Source organism: Pimephales promelas, chromosome 25 (assembly GCF_988280905.1).
Source record: "Pimephales promelas chromosome 25, fPimPro1.hap1.1, whole genome shotgun sequence".
NCBI classification, from domain to species: Eukaryota; Metazoa; Chordata; class Actinopteri; order Cypriniformes; family Leuciscidae; genus Pimephales; species Pimephales promelas.
In genome coordinates, this window is record NC_142793.1 from 13753852 (window position 1) to 13778292 (window position 24441).

Here is a 24441-nt window from a genome sequence, read left to right on the forward strand (position 1 = left end):
GACAGTCCAGTTTCCATCGCGGTCTATTCACACAAGCAAACGCATATGAGGCGCACTTATCAATGGCTTTAACATCATCCAACATTTCTCAATGCATCTCTGAAGCATAAATACATTATCTGGCAGTCCCCGGATGAATTATATGCCCACAGCAACGTGATGGCAAGGTAGCCTTGTTATGACAGTCTTATCTAATGGTCCAGATTTAAAGCTTTCATTTTACAGCCCTCCGATGATTCTCTTGCGACCACTACGTTTCACTTAGGATGTTATTTGCTCTGTGGGAACCATCTGAATGACCATAACATCTATCTTAATGCAACCATTCATTTCTCTACGAGGACACCAGAGGAAGAGGTGATTGACGGAACATTTCTATAGCAAAGTGCTTTCAATTTACTGCGAAACAGGTTGAGCTTAGAGAAGAAGCTGAATTCAATTAAAGCATGTCGTTACGTCTCACTGGCTGTAATGGTGAAGTAGACAGGATGTCAATGCTTGTCCTTTATGCATGTTAACACACAGCAAGACCTTTGGTATGTTGCATAAACTATGGCAAAAAAAATGCAAAAAAAAAACACATTGCTAGTTTTGCTTCACAGTTGCCAGAGTTTTTTGACGGCAACAGTAAATCTATTAAGTATAGAATATTTGACAAAAATAAGTTCAATTCCGATGCCAATTTAGTTTAGTCTTAGTTGTAGAATGCCCTCTAATAATTAAAATTAAAATAGTTAAACATTAAATAATAGCTACTAAACACAAAATGTGGTAAAAAAAAAAAAAGTCAGACACCAAGCTATTCTACATTTCAAATGAACCTGTTCTCATTTCAAATCCCTAAGTCGGAGCAACTCTGAAGCATGAAAACAAAATGACTGCAAAAACAACTCATCGTGAGTTTAATGCGATAAGAAAACCTCAAAATAAAACACACCCTGAGACTGAGCAACGCAGCCTGCAAAAAAACAACTATTTGTCCTCCTGGCTGATGTTGCTGCGTCCTTCAGGAAAAGACCAAAGAGTATACAGTTGACCGTCCACGTGAGAGAATAAATCTTTGTCGCCCTTCAGTCCTTGCGTCCTCTCCATCTTTTGGGACTTTACAACTAAAGCAGGGTCAAACATCACAGCAAAACAATCACTATGCACTATACCATATCGAGCACAGGGTAGGGGGTCAATATCACAGACCCTGCAGGACACCTCATTGTTAGGACCTTGTCATTGCCTGACTGTTGAAACATCTGGTTGCGTTTTACATGCGGCAGACTAATCTTTTGCACTTACGCCACAAACAGAAAACACAGATATGATCTAACAGAGTTTGAAGGGGAGAGCAGCTGTGTTTTTTTTTCTGTCCTGGGGTGAAAACGCAGCTAGCAGCTGAATTAAACATGTGCGGGAAGTGGGATAATGCAATATCCATGTTGCTTGCGTCAAAACGGATATATTTCCTTTATATGGTGAGCACCACTGATACAAGGCTTTTGTCATCATTCTCGAAGTTTGTAAGAACACATCATCAACTACTTGCCAAAGCAGACAGCTTAATTCGGCATAAAAGCATCACCACATATAATCTGCAACAGGATTCCATAGAATTCTAATGCAACTGCATCTGAATTTAAATCTGAATTTTTCTTTTTTTTCGATTCACTTTGAAATGAAATTTTGGTATGTTTTAGCTGACCGCAAGGGCATCCAAGATGTTTTTGTTTCCGCAGTAGTTTCAATTTTGATATTTTTAGGTCAAACCGTCAGTCATATAATGGTGGTCCACCTCAAAGAGCATACACAGAGAAGTCCAGATTAAACATGATTTAATGACTTGTAAATGTAAGTACACATTGATGGCCCAAGACAAGAAACGAGCGGTTTGTGTGAGAAAACGAACAGTATTTATATCGGTTTTACCTCTTATGGTCCAAGTGATCTAAAGCGCGAACGATTCGGTGAAAATGTATAAATAGTCAGCAGATTCTGTTTGGCCTGTTCATTAGTATCAGCAAGGCCTTTTTTGATTAAAATATTGAAGATTCACTGCCATCACAGCTGCGAAATGACACATTACTAATCACAGTAACTAATCGCTCCAAAAAGCGTGACTCACAAAAGCATGTGTCACAAATAATAATTCACCAATTTCCCTAATTAAGATGAGTCTTCTTACACCCCTCACCTCTTCTGTGTGATTTTGGGGTTGGCACAGTCAATAGGTTTTTCTGGAAAATAATGGAATGATATAAACACCTCAGCGGCATCCATGATATTTGCACCAATTCAGTAAATTTCACAGACTTGCTAATTAGAAGCATTGATGTGTTTGCTGCCCTGTTTAATCTCCACTTTGATCCAGTCTAATCTCTCATCGCACTCATTATCCAAGGGTTCTTCTGGCCCGGAGGGTCTGCAATCGAAGAGCACACTCCTGATTTTCAACACAGACTGGATGTGGACTTCATTTCTTTATTACAGCCCTTCATCAGGGTATATCTGAATAATTAGCAGGCTCCGCCTCTTATCGGTGTCTCTGTACTAGACTGGGGCCACTAAGGCAAAGAGATTGAAGTACATTACTGAGAGCTTTCACCCAAAAATAATTAATCCCAAAATTTTAATTCTTCCATATAAGACAAACATTGTTTGGATCCCTTTTATGGTGTTTCAATAGGGGCTTTCGCATCCTATGTTCTTTATTCGCGGAAATACATGTTTTTCGGGGTGTCCGTCCCGCAGGAACTAGGACTTTTAGTATTAAGAACTCCTTTTTTGTCCTTGGACAAAATAAACATTTGGCTTGCCTAAGAGAGGGCCTACAAGACATGGTGCCCAGGGGCCTCTGAACTCTTAAAAATAAGATGTTAGTGTACACCGATTGGCTGAAAACACACAGATAGCCTATATATTTACCCCAGAAACTAACTCCACGAACATGGAAGCAGTGATAGATGGGCCTGTTACGCTAAGGAGAATATCCAACGCAACTTTAAGGGGACCAAGCAAAACATGATTATGTATTTCTGCTCAGCTAGCAACACTGGACATATGGTTACGCCTTTTTCATATACAATCTACTTTCTATAACAGTTCTATCTAATAAAGTAGACAGATCGTAAACTAATGAACACAGTAGCTGCATCCGAAATCAAATACTTCCCTACTATGTAGTATGCGAAAAACAGTACGCGAGCAGAGTAGTAGGCGAAAAGTACCCGGATGACCTACTACTTCCGGCGAGATTCTGAAGTACGTATACGATGGACACTTTACTATCCCATGATGCCACGGGAGAGGAGTTGTTGTCGTTATATTTGAAAATGGCGGTAACCGGCTTTAACGTTAAAAGATAAACATAGACGCACATACGTATCTCTATTGATTCATTCATGTTTATTTATCGATGATAATATCACAAGCGAATAAATTGCTATTTCCTTGCCAAAAGTCTACATTTGTCATTGTTCATTGGGGTTGTGTGTGTGTTTTACTAGGTACAATTTATTAGGTAAATAATGTTATTTGAGAAACTCCACAAAAGGCATGATCTGCGAGCAGCTGACCTACGCCTCCTCTTGATTGTCGGGTCGGACGACGTAAAAACTCAGATGAAAACAGAAAGGGAAACTAAAAACCTCGCGAAGTTGGTGCAGTCACTGGAATGGGCTCTTTACATTTTTGCTGTTGTGACAGTGTATGTCACGCAACAACAACATGGCGCATGTAGTACGTCCGGACTCATTCATACTGCCCGTATTCATACTATATATAACGTACTTTTTTAACGGTCGCGAAGTACGTTCTTATTTAAATATAGTACCTACTCGCATAGTACGCGATTTCGGGCGCAGCCAGAGAATATGAGCACTGCATGCTCAGGTTCTAGCCGGCACCCTCAGAAGCTGTCACAACAATCAGCGTGGCACTTCATAGTTCCAACTGGCAGTGCGAATGTAACCGGAAAAATGTTCTTATGGGAACCAATAGTTCTGGGGTAACCACTCTGGTGGCTATTTCCTAGAACTACCCAATGCGAAAGCCACTTTTAACACCATCAACAGCAGTTGTAGCATAGTGAAGAAAACAAGGATCAAGTCTGGTCTGGCTATGCAAGACTAGAGTTCGTTTGAAAGCGGACCGGGACTCATCTTTTCTGGGGTCTTGGTCGGCTTGTTTGGTGCGCACCAGGGTTCGGGTGGCAGCATTCACACAACGAATCGCACTAGCAGTTCATTTGAACCGAAACCAAACCTGCCTAGTGTGAACACATCCTAAGATTGTTTTTTAAACAAACAGCTAAGGTCCATTTCAGACTGAAATATCCCTTTAAAACAGCACATCAATGTACAGATCTGGCAAAAGAAGACTGCATTAGCGATAAAGGTTCTTTCCTGCTGGGTCGATGACATTCTAAGTTGCATCTTAATTAGTGTTATGAACCTGCACAGTAGTTCGCACAGCAGATGAATGAAAAGGCAACACAACATGCCTCTTTGAATCTTGTCACTGCAAATAGGATCTCGATGATGAAGGAGGGCTTTTTTTGTACTTAGGTTTGGAGTAGGGGCGTCATTTTCTGAACTGACTAAAAGAGCTTCCCATTTTTAACTACCTAATGGTTGCATATCACTGTTTACTACTGCCTGATTAAGGAATAAATAAACACAAATACAGGCGCTGTGCATTTCAAAGGCTGGTGAATGGAAACATGGAAGGAAAAAAATACTAATGTTTCCCACTTTTGAACATTCACAAGTGTCTTTTCAAAATGACGAAGATGAATACAAATCAAATATTCGGTTTATTTGCAATAGGGTAAATCTCAATGGCTTTAGATTATACCAATTAAAAAACAACAAGTACATAGATGCAATAATTGTTGGATCAAAAGAGCAGGGAGCTCTTTCAATGCCAAATCTTGAAGCAGATGAGGTACAGCAGCAGAAGACACACCGGATGACACTCCTGTCAGCTAAGAACAGGAGGCTACAATTCACACGGACTCACCAAATTGGACAACAGATTGGAAAAACATTGCCTGGTCTGATGAGTCTCTATTTCTGCTGAGACGTTCAGATGGTAGGGTCAGAATTTGGCGTAAACAGCATGAAAGAATGGATCCATCCTGCCTTGAATCAGCATTTCAGACTGCTGGTGGTGACACGTGGTGTAATGGTGTGGGGGGTATTTTCTTGGCACACGTTGGGTCCCTTAGTACCAATTGAGGATTGTTTAAACATCTGAGTATTGTTGCTGAGTCTGACCATGTCCATCCCTTTATGACCATCTATGCTAATGTGAGCGTCTTTGTTTATCCCGAGGTTTTCCTGATGAGAATTTTGATCTGACGAGGACCTGAGCCTGGACCCGATGACAATGACAATGCAGTGCTGAAGTGCCAACTAGCCTCTCCCTATGGAGGATCCCTTTCCCGCTCCACAGATAAAGCGTTGTGAATTTTGTTTCGCGTACCTACCCCGCAGGGATAAAATAAAACAAAATTCTGTATCAAATTTATAGACAAGACAAGTTTTTTCATGCATGTTTTTTGTAGGGAATTACAAACCTGTGCACATATAATCAAATGCACATAACTATTAGGGTCACCTGATGGAGTTTTAGGACACCATTAGGTCACTTGATGGAGTTTTAGGACACCATTAGGTCACTTGATGGAGTTTTAGGACACCATTAGGTCACTTGATGGAGTTTTAGGACACCATTAGGTCACTTGATGGAGTTTTAGGACACCATTAGGTCACTTGATGGAGTTTTAGGACACCATTAGGTCACTTGATGGAGTTTTAGGACACCATTGGGTCACCTGATGGAGTTTTAGGACACCATTAGGTGACTTGATGGAGTTTTAGGACACCATTGGGTCACCTGATGGAGTTTTAGGACACCATTAGGTGACTTGATGGAGTTTTAGGACACCATTGGGTCACCTGATGGAGTTTTAGGACACCGTTGGGTCACCTGATGGAGTTTTAGGACACCATTAGGTCACTTGATGGAGTTTTAGGACACCATTAGGTCACTTGATGGAGTTTTAGGACACCATTAGGTGACTTGATGGAGTTTTAGGACACCATTGTGTCACCTGATGGAGTTTTAGGACACCATTAGGTCACTTGATGGAGTTTTAGGACACCATTAGGTGACTTGATGGAGTTTTAGGACACCATTGGGTCACCTGATGGAGTTTTAGGACACCATTGGGTCACCTGATGGAGTTTTAAGACACCATTAGGTCACTTGATGGAGTTTTAGGACACCATTGCATTGGGTCACTTGATGGAGTTTTAGGACACCATTGCATTGGGTCACTTGATGGAGTTTTAGGACACCATTAGGTCACTTGATGGAGTTTTAGGACACCATTGCATTTGGTCACTTGATGGAGTTTTAGGACACCACTGAGTCACCTGATGGAGTTTTAGGACACCATTAGGTCACTTGATGGAGTATTAGGACACAATTGGGTCACCTGGTGGAGTATTAGGACACAATTGGGTCACCTGATGGAGTTTCAGGACACCATTAGGTCACTTGATGGAGTTTTAGGACACCATTGGGTCACCTGATGGAGTTTTAGGACACCATTGTGTCACCTGATGGAGTTTTAGGACACCATTAGTTCACTTGATGGAGTTTTAGGACACGATTGGGTCACCTGATGGAGTTTTAGGACACCATTGAGTCACCTGATGGAGTTTTAGGACACTATTAGGTCACTTGATGGAGTTTAGGACACCATTGGGTCACCTGATGGAGTTTTAATACACCATTAGATCACTTGATGGAGTTTTAGGACACCACTGGGTCACCTGATGCAGTTTTAGGACACCATTAGGTCAGTTGATGGAGTTTTAGGACACCATTAGGTCACCTGATGGAGTTTTAGGACACAATTAGGTAACTTGATGGAGTTTTAGGACACCATTGGGTCACCTGATGGAGTTTTAGGACACCATTAGGTCACTTGATGACCACTTCACCTATCAGTAATACCATTGATCAGCTCTACCAAACATGGATGTTTTTCCACTAAGAAATGAACATTGTTATTATGTTTTGATTGATACTGTGAAGCTGCTTTAATTGCAATCTAAGATATTGTGAAAAGCGCTATATAAATATACTTGACTTGACTTGACCACAGTGATTCTTCTTCTAATAGCTACTTCTATCTCAATCCAATAGAGCACCTTTGGGATGTGGTTAAATGGAGGAATCGCATCATGGATGTGCAGCTGACAAACTTTATGATATTATCGATTAAATGTCGAGTGTGGAATGAGGAATGTTTTCAGCATCAATATATAGCAAAAATGTATAATCCTTGTTTTCCAAATAGAGTAAACTTGACATTATTGATCAGCACCACACATTTTAAAGAAATAAAAGACTACAAGGTGTAATTACTGTCCGCGGATGAAGAGCCATTATGACTAACCCCAGACAACAGCATTGGAGAGGAGCCTGTTTTTTACCAACCGTCAAAGTGTTTAAATATACCTTAGATGTAATTCGCTGAACAATGAATCTACCAAGCCTGCAATTATTGTTCATCTTATTCTGTTTTAATAAAAAAAGCACCATCCGTTCTGCACATTCACAATTTTGTTTCATAAATTTGACTTAATATCTTATAATTACACACTGCCTTAAAAGACCATGAAATGCAGATTTTATTGACTACAGACAGAGAACATTTGAAGAGTTCAGATGCAAAAGCCTCTAAATGCCATTTGAAATTTTCTTCTAAAATGACCATTTTTATCAAGCTTGTATATTTAATTTCAGTAATTTCACTTAAATGACAATTAATAGATAATCTTCATTGCCATTTAAGTGAAAATACTGAACTTAAATATACGGCTTGATAAAAATGATCATTTTAGAAGAAAATTTCAAATGGCACTTAGAGGCTTTTGCATCTGAACTCTTCATTTCAATCCATGATGCAAAAAAAAAAAAAAAGATAGAAAGAATAAGATGTGATTGTGCTCTTTCGAGAGTGACCTAACTCTTGCCAAAAAGTACAACCTTGGTAACCCCTTTAACTTTATGGTTTTTAAGATCATGGGGGCAGTCAGGGGTCGTGCACTATGATTTATGAGTGTCTTTCCAAATAAAACGTGATGGAAGAACCATAATAAATGTTTAATCATATATCAAGACTTTTGACCCCTTCATAATGTTCTCTCACCCCCTATCCAACACCCCCACAAACACCCCACACCCTGCTGTTTCTTGTAACATCTCTCTATGCCTCTGCAGGTGCCTTAAACTTCACAAAAATGATAAATTTTCGACCTCAGCAGGCTTCCTCCCTCAAGAAACAGCTTGCACATGGAGATAACAAATTGCTAGCTGGATCAGTTGCAGTTCACACAAAGCAGACAGATATCAATTTGGTGCGTAAAAATCAGCTCCCAGATAAAAATATGGATTCAAGTTTGAGTTGATAGTTAAATACAGTGAGATTTAGATGCTTTACATTTTAAATAAATGTGCTTTTTTTCGAAGTCAACACTTGGAGATTAGCACAATTTCAAATGGAAGCACAATTTAAATGCACAATATCTGTTTGATACTCAAAAATATGATTTTAAATGCCATTTTTCTCCTTTAACGCATAATTATCGAGATTATTTAACTAATTGAGAGGTCATATCAACTTTGGCACTCGTTTTATTCGTCACCTCTGAGCTAATAAGATTTAAATTACGAACAGCGCTGGCAGATTCTCTCGGAGACGTCATATTACCACCGAGCGGCAAACAAGACAGATGACTGTTGTCAAGGTAAACTAAATAAGACAACACAAAGGTCAGGAAAGAGCGTAGTCATTGGTTGCTCACGCCTTTATTCACTACCATGAGATAAACAAGCAATAGAATAATTTAAGACTGTAAAATACTTGAAATAACTACAAACAGCAAGTAACTTGAAATAACTACATATTCAGCAAGTAGCTGTGTTGTAGTAAATTTCTTGCAAATTAGTATTATTATTTATTGGTATCAAATCAAATATCAAGAAACAACTGTTTTAAATGTGTTCCATTATGTTCAATATGTGTTTTGAAACATTCAATAAAAGCTAAATAAGCCTACCAAAGCCAGTTCACTCTGTGGCCATTTATTTCTATTTAGAATTGTTAAAGTGCCTCACTTATGCATTTTCGAATATATAATTTTATGAAGAGTTTAATATGGCTGTTTGTGAAACATCTGCAAAGTTTTAAAGATCAAAGTGCACGATAAATCAAGTTCCTCAAAAAAAAAAAAAAAAAAAAAAAAAAGAATCGAAACGAGTCGTCAGCAATTACAGTCTCCCTTCCACTTACATAGGCTACCTATGTGACAAATTTGGTATTTGCGTCTGTCCCACCCTGAAACACTGTAAGGCCCGGATTGGTCATCTGGCAATTCTGGCACATACCAGAAGGGCCGGTATAATATGACGCGAAACAGACGATTCGAAGCTTTTCGAGATGATTCGAAGCGCAGATGATTCGAAACACTGATCCGAAGCGTGATTCAAAACACCTACGTCACGTGATTACGGCTAAACAAGCATCAGGTGGAGTGTTCCGCCGAATCACGGTTGAAACCAGATGGTGGCCAAAGACACTGCGCTTACAAAAGTGTTTGGGAAGTCTGCGGATCCAGAAGGATGTTTTTACATTGATCTTGTTGTTACACTCAAGGCCCTGAGCGAGAAAGACAACATGAAGCCTACTGTGCGTGCTAAGGCCGACGGTTATGCAGAGGTTCTGCTGAAATACCAAACCATCCTTGCTGCCCAGACGTTTTTACGCATCTCCCAACAAACAACTCCACTTTCAAAGTATTTGCAAACCAGTGGAATGGATTTGCTCACGGCCCATCGCTTTGTCAAAAGCACACTAGACAATCTGAAAAAATATATATATATATATGCAAGGGATTTTAAGGGGCTAAAGACAGCAACAGACGCATTTGTGCAATGGGACAATGGAGAATTAAATGTGTGTGTGTGTGAGAGAGACAGACGCAGAGGTGGAACATGCGCTGCCAAACCGGAGACCAAAGAAGACAAAAAAGATGCCAGGCGAGTTATGTGATGACACAACCATATCAGATGCTGACAGCAAATGAGGTACAAGTGCACAATGTCATTCTGGATACCATCATTGAAAGTATTTCCCTACGTTTTGCTAAAAACAGAGAACTAGCATATACACAGATTTCGCCCTGCTTGATCCCCAGAATTTCAATGACTTGAAATGTAACGGTGTTGCTACCTGCAGGCGCACTCAATGCCCTGAGCGCCAAACTGATCAGACACGATAGCAGAGCAACTCCTGAGGCCTTTCAGGGTGAACTACTCAGCCTGGCTACGCACTGGGACAAGCTGAAGGTGTCTGTCCGCAAAGAGTATCTGACCAAGATGAGTACTGAGGATGGAGATGATGAGCAGAGTCCAGATGAAGAATGGGATGTTGTGAACAAAACCTGCCAATCTTGCAGAAAATGTCCCATCTGTTGTTATTATGTCCTACAAAGGTATAACCTGCTCACTGACTCCTACCATCTAATCGGACTTGGATACAAGTTTCTGTCTGTGCCACAAGTTGCATGTGAGCGACGCTTTTCCACGCTAAAATTCATAATCGATTCAGGAGCACAGCGGAGGAGCATCTTGAAGCCTTTATATTGATGGCAATCGAAAAGGAGACTGGTTTCTTTGGACACGGATTGCATCATTGAAAGTGTAGCGGAGGAGAGCGCGCTGATGCAACGGCTGCTGATTTAATAAGGTAGGTCATGCTTTTTTATCACACCCGTATTTCCCGCACTATAAGGTGAAAAAAAATTAAAGGCTTTTAAGTGAGCCTTATAGTGCGGAAAATATGGTATATATTCTGTTGTGGTTTGGTCATCCTTTTTTTTTATTAAACAGTTATGTTGTGTGCGTCGGGCCGCTGCTCGTGTGCGTGTGTTTTTGGCCGCTGTGCCATGCTCCTGTGCGTGTGTTTTTGGCCGCTGTGCCATGCTCGTGTGCGTGTGTTTTTGGCTGCTCGCTGTGCCATGCTCGTGTGCGTGTGTTTTTGGCCGCTGTGCCATGCTCGTGTGTACTTTTTGGCTCACCTGCCATGGGGACTGGTAGATGAAAAAATCCATCAGTCAAGCATATTTTTTTACCGGCCAAAATAATAAACAGACTTTTTGTGTCACCTATACATTAATTTATATATAGGCTATATTTAAACATTTTTGTCATTATATGATTATTAATTTCCATTCTTACTTTTATATACAATTTACACACATTAAAATAATATTGTTGTTGTGGCGCCATATGAAAATAGTTCTGTACAAATTAAATGTATTAATTGTATATTAAATTAATAAAATCTAAATAAATAATAAAATAATAAAATGTATGCAATAATAACAATATACTATAATTATATTTAAAAAAAATTGTTTTACTCTGCCTATTTATTTTACCCCGTTTACCCTGACTGAAACAGATATCCGATCAGAAACTGAAGGATTTGGAATATCCATAGACAGTAAAAGGAAATATCAGTTGTTTTAACCATTCATTAAAATGAATCGGTAAGGAGTCATTAGTTCGCGAATTGGACGTGTCATCATCGGATGTGTACGCGTTGTGTGATTATCCCGGCAGGCAGCTTGGACATCCAACAAGTTTGGTGTCAACACAGAAAATATTTCATCACTGGATTTTTTTTTTTTTTTTCGTTTATTTAAAGTGAGGTTTAACTTATGTCCGCTTTTTAGAACGAAGATTTTTTTTAGCACAATTCTCACCCAGCGGTAATGCAGGAAAAAAAATATCCAAATGCTCCACATGAAACTATGGTCCGATCTTTTACCATCGTGTCGATTTGATTAATATGTGCTGGGAGAGAGAGCAAGAAGCATAGACAGGCAAGAAGACGCTTTGGAGACGGTGGTGAAGCCTTCTTATACTGTCTATGGGTGAAGCCTTGTTTGCTCCAGAAAGAGAAAGAGCGAGTGCGCGCGCTCTCTCTGCTCGTAGTTGCGCCCTGTCACATTCAATTCCCATCCCGCAAACACAACAACTGCGTCATCATGTCCATAGCCATCATGCCAGATATTTTGCAGGTAAAATGCAATTGTAATAAACAATTTTTATTTCATTACTATTTTGTAATGAACATTCACCCGCCAGTGGGGTGGATAGCCTTTTGAGAAGTAGTAAATTTTGGGGCAAAGTCATCAAACTTTTTTAGCGATTTTTATTATATTTTACTGTTGTTTATATACATGAAGTTTTAATGTCCCGCAGTAAAAGTGCAGTTCTGACTCGCCCATTCATTTAGATAGAGCCTGGTCTTGTTAGTCTGAAATAGCTGCCCGGAGGCGTTGCCAAGATGGCGGCCGAGTGGCATGATTTGCCTAAAAGGACTTTGGTGGTGTGTAGGCTACAGTATGTTTACGCAAAAGTCATGATGTCATGTTGATCATTTTCACAAAAGTTTCATGGCTCCCAGAATATTTTGTTTATTTGAAAAAGCAAGATCTAGAGAAAAAGCTGAGAAAGACTCAGCTTTTTTGTCAAAGACTACATCCAAGTCGGATTCAGAACGATCAAAACGAGTCCAACACCCCACAAAGCTTCACAGTCCTATAACTATTCCTGGGTCAACGTTTCATTCAGTAAGTTTGGGCAATTTTGATTTAAATGCTGGTTTATATGCGGTTTAAAATTAGGAAAATTAGGATGATCGTATTATTTTATGCTTACATATGATTGCACTAGTTTTTGCTTCTTCTTCGTCTGTGTTTGAATCAGGAGATTCAGTAGTCTTTCAGAAGACGTGTCATAGTCCCCCCTACCGTATAACAGTGAAAACACAAATTTGCGTCAATGATGGGGAAAGAGTTAGTGTTTTTTGTAAACCTATTGTAGGAGACCTCCAAAAGGAACCTTTAAAAGAGATTAACAGAGACACTTTAACAGTTCATGTACATTAGTGAATTATGCTGACAATTTTGCACGAGAAGATCTCCTTTTTGAAATACAGCAATAATACGGTAAATTATTTATAAATGATTTGCGGTGTACAGATTTAAGCATGCATCAGACCCCTGCAATTAACTCTCTGTAACAAGTAATAACCTGGTGTGTCTAAAGGCCTCAAGGTAATAGCCCAAGCAATCCATCTCGTGAGCAAATCCAAGCCACAGCCTCTATCCACATAATGAGCGAATAATGCCGCCATCGTTTTGACAACACCGGAAAGCAAATTGAAGAAGGCAAAGGAGGGCGTTTTGGCATGCAGAAAAAAAGGCCAGGCGGGTGGCTAGATGAATTGCTTGTTAAATAAGAAATTCCACAGAGTGACATCGTTTTAAAAGGCTCATAACAGCCTCGCAGTATTATTCGCCGCAAGCTTGTGAAAAACAATCTTAGCAGGACACACTCCAATCGTGATGGCTCTCTGTATGGCATCGTTTCTTTAGCCAAGGTTTCTTAAATCATAAAAGAATTGCTTTACTCTTCGCTTTCCCATCAAGGACTCTCCTCTCCCTGCATCCTTTTGCAATTAAATTGCGAGTGGGACTTTTATCGATCCAGTCCCATGGCAGGGCCATGTAATGTTGTGTAAAAACTGAAGTTGTGCCCGAACAGAAAGGCATGACAGCCGTGGGGGGACGCTCAAATGTTTTGGCAAGTGAAAAAACACACAGTACAATGCACAAACCGAGCCATCGCAAGGGAAACCAGCCGAATTCTTCACGTTAACATCACCTGGTGTGGCAGAACGCAACGGCATCTTATGCAAACACATGAAATCCTGTTTGAAAAATACAGTAGAACAACAATTACACAAGGGACCGGCATTCATGTGCAGAGAGGAAGGGTTGGAAATAGCTGGAAGGCATATTCTCTATTTGAGTCAGCGTAAGACATTCCTTCTCTGCACTATGAGAATATAAATAACAGCAGAGAGGTAATACACAAAGAAACCTGCTGGCAAAAAGGCACTTGATCTCTGCCAGTGCATAGTATAAATAAACAAACCAAAACACACAAAAAATGTGGCTATAAGAATCTGATTTTCAGTACTCAAAGACCGTTTTGCTCAATGGAGGAGGAGATGTGGTCAGGAAAAAAACAAAACCAAAAAAACACTGTGAAAATGCATTTCGCGGAAGAACGGAGTGAAATATAGAGCAGGTGGGGAGGAGAGCGGGTGAAACGACCCTGTTGACCATCAAGCAGTTTTAGCCGCATTTGCGGTCCAGTGTGATTTAAAGCAACGGTTACGCCAGCTGGTGCAGTTGGTCTCTTAAAAACACCAGCGTGCCATTCATGCCAGCATTGAGTGGAGACAAATGAGTTGATGATGATGCAGTTAACCTTGATTTGGCTGTAAACATACCAGATCTGGATTATGGACCATTCCCAGAAACACTTGCCTTGTGTGGTAAAATCAACAATCTATTATGGATTTGCTCCTGAAAAGACAAATGCTGAGGGGTTGACTGTAAATTTTGAAAATCAGGGATTCATTCTTGGTTACAGTTTTCATTTCTTGTACATTTCGATCGTCCACTTTAAGCACCATTTCCACTACATGAGCTTTCCGCAGGAACTAGGGACTTTGGGGTGGTACTCGACTGCAAGAACCAGGGCCTAAATGAAATTTAACTTTTTTTTTTTAAGATTTTCCTCTCAGAAAGTCCCTGCTGGCAAGGTAGTACTTTGTCAAAGTTCAGGAACTTTTGGTGGGTGGGGCTTGAGTTAAATCATCATTTTGATTGGTTGACTTTACGCCAATCTCCATTTCCACTGCATGAACTTTATGCAGGAACTAGGAACTTTGGGGTGGTACTTGCCCGCAAGAACCAGGGCCTAAATGAAATGTAACTTTTTTTTTTAAGATTTCCCCCTCAGGAAGTCCCTGCTGGCAAGGTAGTACTTTTTCATAGTTTAGGAACTTTTGGTTGGGTGGGGCTTGAGTTAAATCAGCATTTTGATTGGTTGACTTCACGCCAATCTCCATTTCCACTGCATGAACTTTATGCAGGAACTAGGAATTTTGGGGTGGTACTTGACCGCAAGAACCAGGGCCTAAATGAATTTTAACTTTTTTTTTTAAGATTTCCCCCTCAGGAAGTCCCTGCTGGCAAGGTAGTACTTTTTCAAAGTTTAGGAACTTTTGGTTGGGTGGGGCTTGAGTTAAATCAGCATTTTAATTGGTTGACTTCACACCAATCTCCATTTCCACTGCATGAACTTTACGCAGGAACTAGGAACTTTGGGGTGGTACTCGACCACAAGAACCAGGGCCTAAATGAAATTTTAAAAAAATATATTTTTTAAGAATTCCCCCTCAGAAAGTCCCTGCTGGCAAGGTAGTACTTTTTTCAAAGTTCAGGAACTTTTGGTAGGTGTGGCTTGAGTTAAATCAGCATTTTGATTGGTTGACTTCACGCCGCATTTTATATCAACCGCCATTTTTAAAAGTCTGTTGCGGTGCGTGCAGTAATTGTTGTCATCAGCAATGGAGTTTAAAAAATATGACCAATGGAGCAACAACAAGGTTCAGGCTTTATTAACCCTAAATTCAGAGGATGAAGGAAAGTAGTGCGCAGTCCTACATCACCAGACTCATTTGCCTATATCTTCACGGCTTTGGACCGCGATGGAAACACAAACAGCAACAGGTCTGGGGTACAAAAAAGTTCCTGGGACAAATTGTTCTGGGTAATTTCGGTGGAAACGCAGCTTTAGACATTCTACTAAAAGCCCTGAAATACTCATTGTGAAGTTCTTTTTCGTCCTTTGCTTATGGGTAAAAATAAGTTCAAATACGTATCCAGTGGTATACTGTTAGCGGCTGCCCACACTGCTGAGATATTACAAGTGGTGAAATTACACACTTTTCCTTTGGTTCTTTCCAGCACATACGTAGTCAACAAGCTGGTAATAAAGTATATAGCATAGTGCAGGAATAATGTCTCCTGCTGAGATACTGAAGAAATTGATATTCTGCACTTCTAACTAAAATGTTCCAGTCAATCACACTGTACGTCACTGAAAAAAGTAAATAAGATAATACGGCAGCAGATTGCAGTTACTCCTTAACAACTGCCATTGAGATGAATGGGTAGCAAAATGGCTTTCTCCAGAAATTAGATCATTTTGGATTCAATTTTAATTCAGAGCCAAACAAGAAGACACCATTTTAAGATGTTTGTGCGATACTGACTAGTAAAATTACTGTAGGTTCATCATCATTATGTCATGTAGCGAAGTCTGCTAAATTAGCTGAAATGTCCCTAAAAGCTATAAAATTTGATAGACTCCTTCTTTAGACACTTCTAGTGATTTATGTGCTCGTAATGTACTGATGCAGAAAAGGTGCTCACTGGCATTTTTAGATTGGCAGGAAAGATTAATCTGCGAGCCGAGCACCTCCTCAGGATGTGTGCGCATACTTTTTGCGAATAGTAAAATAAGTCAGAAATTCATGCTATTGAATCGTTAAGACATTGTTTCGATAACTTATGTACGTCTTTATTCCTTCCTTTAACTGCACTAGAAGGTGTATAGCATAATGAAGCTAGAACAACCCTGGTGCCTTTTGTGCCACAGTACAATGTGGCTCATTGCGAATGTTGGTTTCTTGGGAGTGATTCTATCAGAGTGAAACTGAATGAGACTTAGAGGTGTTCTATCTCAGCAGAATGAGATCAAGAATGTGGAGACAGGAAAGGGTGTCCGCGGCAGAGTGTGGGAATCTGAAAATTTGCTGTCGTGTTCCAGAAAGATGTCATTGTGACATCTAGTTGCACACATTGTAGGATGACATTACAAAAGTTTTACTTTTAAAATACACTTTTTATGTCGCATTGATGCTTGGCTTCCACTGTACTCTGGACAAAGTAATGTAACACACGGCTACAAAACTGTCACACGAGAAACCTAATTAATGGGTTCTTTAAAATGGATGTCTTTTTTGGCTTGGAAATACAAAACTACAATCAATCAATCAATAAATAATGTCCTTATTTTGTCCTGAGCGAGTTCATGTGAGGATAATCATGCCACTATGAAATAATAACACACACACACACACACATAAAAAAAAAATGTTCTGATGAATCCATGCCCTATACTTTTCCCCTTCTAAAGAACAAATACTAGCTTTTATTTCCATTAGTTCTGCAATATTATGGTGTACATTACAGAAAAATAAATACATATAACGATATTATAAGATATGGTAAGATAATACTTCATTGTCTGTTACTCAATAGTTATAGAAAATGTTCTTTGACAAGGTTTCGTTTACATTACATTTATTCATTTAGCTGACATTTTTATCCAAATTGCTATATATGTCAGAGGTTGCACGCCTCTGGAGCAACTAGGGGTTAAGTGTCTTGCTCAGAGACACATTGGTGTCTCACAGTGGATTTGAACCCAGTTCTCTCATACCAAAGGCATGTGTCTTATCCACTGTGCCATCACCACCACAAGTCAGTCACAAAGAAGCATTCACACAGACATATAATTCACACAGACATACAAGTAACTGACTATAGTGTTCATTTTGTGCTGTTCTGTAAGACTATTGCAGAGGGGATGAACTATTTCTTGTGTTTTTGCGTGCCACTGATACCTTAAAACGCCTGCCTGATGGTAATAGCTGGAAAGAGTGATGGAGGGGGTGAGAGGAGTCCTCTGTGATCAGGTTGGCTTTCCTGATCACTGAGCGGCTGTACAGCTCAGATGGGGGGAGCCAGTTATTTTGGCAGCGTGATTCACTATACGTGAAAGTCTTATTTTGTTGTTGATGGTGAGTTGGTTGAACCAGGAAGAGATATTAAAAGTAAGCACTGATTCAATGAGGGAGCAGTATACAAACGTTGCTGATCTGAAAATTTCTAAGTTTTCTGAGCAGGTGGAGATGTTTTTTTGTATGTTGTATCTGTGTGTTGTGAGAAGGACAAGGAAGTGTCTATTTCTGTGCCCAGGTACCTGAATACCTGCACTTGTTCCACTGGCTGACCCTGGATGCTAAGTGCCTGGAATAGAGGTGATGCCTTGTCTCTGCCCCCATAGTATACTTCCTTCGTTTTTGTAATGTTGAGCTCAAAAGAGTTTGGGACAGATTATTTACTACAAACTGGTAGCGAGTTAGGTCATCAATGTTAGACACGAGTGCAACCAAAGCAATGTCATCGGCATATTTAAAAAGTTTCATAGCTTCACTGTTACACAAGATGTTGAGAGGTGAAGAGGTGAAGAGGATTGGGGATAAAACACAGCCTTGGGGGAGTCCAGTATTTAAGGTAAGCTTGCTTGATTTAAGCCCATTAAAAGACACCTGTTGTGGTCTGTCCAGCAGAAAACTTTTTGTACACAGGGTCAGTGTTGGGTGAACCTGAAGATCAGGTGTTAAAAGCTGAGGAAAAGTCCATGAATAAAATCCTGGAATGTGAATGGGCTGAGTCCAGGTTGTTTGTGACAGTGTCTAAATGTGTAAGGCTTGCATCCTCCACCCCACGTCCTGCCCCAACTGGAATGGGTCCAGCTTGTCTGACACCATGCCTGATAGGAGGTTACAGACCGCCCTCTCCACACATTTGCACAGCACAGATGTTAGTGCCACTGGTCTGTAGTCTTTTAGATCCTTAGTAGGTGTTTTGGGGATGGTGAATTCCCTCCACTGGTCAGGGACCCAGCAAGAGTCCAGGAGATGTTGGAACACCCTGGTGAGAACGCCACTTAGCTAAGTGGGGCATTCTTTCAGTACCCTACCTCTAAGTCTGTCAGGGCCAGAGGCCTTGTGTGAGTTGACTCTGCCCAGTGTGGAGGTCAGTGTGGGGTAAGAGGGGTTGGAGGGGCCCAGGTGGATGTTGTACTTCCCCTATTGAAATGGGTGAAGATGATGTTCAATTTCTCTACAAGAGTTGGTGGGCAGGGAACCCCTGCAGGCTTGAGTGTACTATCAATCATGATGTTTAAACCTTGCCATCCTTCCCTCTCATTCCCGGAAGTTAACTTCTACCCAACCTTGCTCTTATAATCAATCTTAACCAGCTTGACCTTCCTCCTGAACTCCTTCTCCAGTTCCCTCACCCTGAGTTTATTTCCTTCCAGAAAGGCCTTCTTCTTCTGGACCAGGCAAATTTTTATTGTCCTTGTCCTTTCCTTTCCATGTCCTTGTTAACCCATTTTTTTATTATTTGGGACAATACTTATTTGTTTGATGGACAATACAGTATCATCAGAGCCCCTTCGGCCATTTTTGTAGTTTAATTCGAGATATACAATTATATACCATAGCTTCAAAGAACATTTTTATTCACACGTTAACAAAATGTCAGCAACGGAAGACTTGTCCATCAAGCCTTACATGTTCGAGCCAGAGCCTCCTTATTCCATTCTCTAATGTTATGGGTTCCCCCATTTTCAGTTGTGACCTGTATCTTGGCAGTAACAAAATTACATTGGCCGAGAAGTGGGTGTGATTTTGAAATATATGTGTGGGGGATGTTAATGTAGCATAAGTAAAGTGTATTCTGCATTCTGGAGGTGATTGTGACATTGTTCTAAATTTGGCAGATAGGTGGTGATATCGCACCTGTAAAAAAAGGCCCAGAATAAACACTGGTTAGTCTCCAGTCAGATTGGCAGCTCTGTTTTAGCTCTCAGCTATGTGTTCGGAGGCTAGATTAAAGTCGGGCCCTGGAACATATACTAAGGTGACAGTGATCTAGGAGAATTCTTGGGGTAAATAGTGTGGTCTAAAGGACACAGTCATTAGCTTGTAGTGTTTGCACCACACAGTCTCTCTCACCGTAGTATTTGCAGCCCATTTGTCGTTGACAGCCATGCAAAGCCCGCCCCCAATTGACTTCTATGTTCTTGCTGCATCTCTGTCAAAACGAATGACATTAAAACCATCCAGATGAAAATTTTAATCCTCAGTAAGCCATGTCTCGGTAAAGCAAAAAAGACTGGTCTGCCAATAGTCCAGGTAATATCTGATAAATGTGGGAAGTTCCTCGGTCTTGTTCCGCAATGATCTGACATTCGATAGGATTATGGCAGGTAAGGGTAGCTCTCCTCCTCAGTCTGTTCCGTATCCCTCCTCTCGAGCCTCCTTTCCTTCGTATCCGTTTTCTCTTGTGCCCCTGAAGTATTTCAAGTCGTATGCTGTTTGTGTGGAGGGATCCCTCGGTCCCCGGCCGGTGTTTCAGCTTCATTAGGTAGTCGCGCGAGTATTTGTGCCTACCTAGGGCTGCAGTGAGAGGCTGCACCAGTTGTAAACAAAGTCCATTTACATACTTTAGATTGGCGATCATTAGCCAAAGATGGGCCAGATCCAGAGCTATTTCACTCAGCATCCCGACAAACAAAATGTGAAAGATAACACAGTAGAACAGAAGAAAAAAAACTTCACAGTTAAACACTCTCGCTGAGCCATGTCAGGAATCACTCACTCAGAGCAAGTGATGATGATAATGATACATGAACAAAGCAAAAACAGTTCACTTCCTGAAAGCATAATGATGGTAATATGACAGTCAATTTTGATAATAAATGATATTGTCAATACAATTTTATATACACAATTATATATTTGAGACTGAAATAGAATATGACCAGAAGTTTGTTGTTTGTCAGGAAATACATCTAGGCAAACGTGCCTATTGCGGCACATGGCTTCCAGGAACCCATTCAACTTCATAAAAGCCATGCAAACTTCAGGAAGCAGTTGGCTTGGTGGTTGGGAAAAATATAAAACCTAATTAACTTGCTTAAGCCTCGTCTACAGCACCTGATGTTGAAGCTCTAGCTCTTGGTTTTTGATAATCCTCCCTGGTTCCCTCAGAGTCCGGAGTGGCATGCTGAGCAGTATCCGTTTTACCCAGCAGGAATCATCCCACTTTATCCACTTTACTCTCAATGTGGACCCAGTAGGAAACCAACTCGCATCAACCTCTTGCAGATGAACGGCTTAAGACATCAAGTTTCCATCTGTTTCTCGTAATGTGCTGAAAACAGACTAAATAAATTCACTCAGGATGCTGTACCTCTATAAACTAAAGAACTTCCTGACAAACTTTTCAGCCTAGCAAGTGTATGCAGAGAAAATGATTTCACAGAGCACAGAAACTTTTGATTCATAGCCTTTTGTTGAATTGCAATACTTTCCCTTCTTGAATTTCTCTCAAATTGACATTGGAGTCTGGAAATTACAAGGTAGGCCTACGTTGTCTGCTTGCCACAAAGCGCAAAGTACACAGATAAAACAAAGTTCATGGGAAACTCTTCGATTTTCTAGCACTCAGGAGAACAACTTGAGGAGATTTTTTTCACCTCTTTTAACTGAATTCAAAATTGTGAATTTACCTGTGGTTGTCGGTTTCGTGTTATATTCTTTCAAGTTTTGCTTCGGAACTGTCTCCTTTGTTTTTTTGTTTTGTTTTTTGTTTCCAGCTCTGTTTCTGTTTCTCTGTTTCTCTCTTCAGCAAAAGTCTATAGCAGGATCTCAGAGTGATGTGATCATTCTCTAGCCCTAGAGGCCTAGGGTACCACCAGCAGGGTCAACGTTTTTGCTCTAAAAAAGGTTTTGACTGGTTGTCGTAGCAAGTCAATCCTGATGTGTGTGTTTTGTTCTTTGCTCTGGTTTTGATAAAATGGAGAGATAAATAAACCACGAAATTCATCAACCGTGATTGTTACCCCTACAGCAAAATCACACACATCCGCCTACTCATTCTGAGGGCTTATGAGAGCTGAATACCTTCTACCAATATATATATATATATATATTTATATAATATATACTGCCTACTTAAGTATATATCTACTTAACTTCATGGTTCATCACTCTTACAGAAGGTTACTGATCTGTGATGATGAGCAGTACATATTCACACAGTGTTTTTGGGTTTGGAATAAATGGACACATTTTGTACAGGGTTGCATGTTTGTCTTTTTTGTATTTTATGTTTTTTATGTGAAGAAATCACTGCATAATATAGGCTACAACAAAGGTGTTGAATGCTAATATTTGCAATCAAAAGCAAAACAGTGAATTCTCACTTTGAACAGATAAATCATAACATTAAAGTAGGCAATAGACCCCTTTTCAGTTGGTAAACATGGTGACTTTTTTGTGGGCGGAGCTTAGGTGGAGGCAGAACGATCCCTCTGGCCACTTCACTAACGCTAGTTAGCAAGTATTGTTAGCTTGTTTTTTTTACAATGATTTTAAAATCTGATTTTATCTTAATGTGTAAGGTCAATCAGTGTCCAGGACCGCGATTGTTATTTCCAAAAGTTATCTTTAACGGACGGAACCAGATTGGCCGACCCGTAGCCCCCTACACACTCACTCAATGCATGGGCGATCTGACAGGATAAATGTTACGTTATCTCGGTTGAGTGGCCTGACTTCTACACCTACCTTATAGAGAAACCGATCGTAAAGAGAAACTGAGGGGATATAAATCTTTAGATGCCTATAACTACGGTACAAGACTTGCGTGTACGATCCGCAGTTCTGCCGAGCCAGCGCAGAGATGACGACAATGTAAAGAAGTGACATTACGGTGCGATTTTAATGATGTAAATATTTTTTAGAAATAAAAATTCCAGATATGGCATATTCATTTTTCATCAATTCTTGCACCAAACAACACAACAAAATGACATTTAATAGTAACAATAATTTAAGCTCCTTATTATGTAGCCGAATCTGTGCTGGTTTGTATTGGCCGCCTCCAGTTTTCACTTTGTTTTGCCTCCAGCCAGCGCCGTGACGTAACTGTGACTTTGGTGCAAAAGGGGTCTATAGCACACGAACAAATGTTGCCAGGCAACCCTCAGGTAAACAAAGCTGTGCGTGAGTATGATATTCTATACAAAACTTTAAAACAACTTACATTTTAGATTTGTTCCTGATTATTATTGTATTTTACGCCGATGAAAATAAATCCAAACAAACTATTACGTGTCTCTCCAAGCTGTGTTTTAAACAAATCGGTTGAATAAACGCTTCACAGTGATTCCACTCATACATTCACTTCTCACCACCTACTGGCATTATGTTGTAGCCTACAGAAAGAGTCTGAAACACATGTTTTGTTTATACTTATCGTACTATTTATTTTACTTCTATACTGTACTTCTATTTCATAAATAAATAAATAAATACAAACTAAAAATAGGAAATGTTCTGTATCAGTATATATATATATATATATATATATATATATATATATATATATACTGCCCCAAGGTTTTTTTTTTCTCCATCGGGTCATCTGATGGAGTTTTAGGACACCAGGGTCACTTGATGGAGTTTTTTGGTTCCTTGCCACTGTTGCCTTTGGCTTTCTCAGTTGGGGACAACATTCAGGGAATGTTATTTTATGGTTGCAAAAAAATAAAAATAAATAATAATAATTAACTTTATTATTTGGTTCTCAAAAAACAACAACAAAAAAACAAAACAAATAGCCTACTATTATTAGGGGAACATTCTGTGTTTGCTGGGTAGCCTATATAATCTCTCTCACAGTGAGTTTCAGACGTGAACAAGAAGTTTAAACTTCTCTCGGTTTGTCATTTAAAACTCTGCTATTTAGCACACTAAACACAAACCACAAATGTGTTTTGTGTCATTTTAGTTTATGGAACAGCTATAACCTGCTGTTTTGTAGTCTTTGGAGACGCAACAAAAGCACCATAATTGATTTTCCTAAACCTCTCAATCTCTAACCTCAAAACGAAACAGATTCAGAGAACAGATTATCTCACACAATAAACTATGTGAAATAGGTGAACTTAATCCTCAACGTGCAAATTTATCAAACAAAGTAAAGTGCAGAAAAACGTTTTTCTGTTTATGCCACATTAATCAGGACGGGTATAATTTGAGAATTTAGCGGTTATCCACATTGGTGTTCTTTTTTTCAACAGCCCTTTAATTGCCATACTAAACACCCCTCACATGTACAGTAGTCCTCTAGTTGAAGTGTTTTACCTAAGGCCTGCTGTGGGCAATAGAAATGCAGGACCAGGACAGCGGTAACTATTAAGTCAACATCACAGGGCTTTGAACCCACAACCCTGCAGATGCCAACTAGGAGGCATTGCCAAAGGCAACATGAAAATTTTATTTGAGACAGAGTCTGAATAAAAGTAGGCTACTTAAAAAATGATAATAATTTAACGGTATTACAGTAATTACTTTTTCAAATGACATTTTTAAAGAAATAGTACACAAAAAAAAAAATCTGTCATCGTTTACTGACCCTTATGTCCTTTCAAGCCTCATTTTGGAGACTGAACAGGAACTGAAAATTTTAAGCCTCAAAAACGGACCAAATCTATCATAAAAGTGTCTCATGCATG

At 39.8% G+C, this 24441-nt stretch overlaps 1 protein-coding gene across 1 annotated transcript in view; it reads right to left on the reverse strand.

Moving 5' to 3' along the window:
- The window catches only part of lrrc4ca (leucine rich repeat containing 4C, genome duplicate a), a 227361-nt gene that overhangs the window by 87334 nt on the left and 115586 nt on the right, over positions 1–24441 (reverse strand). The gene's annotated exons all lie outside the window — the stretch shown is intronic.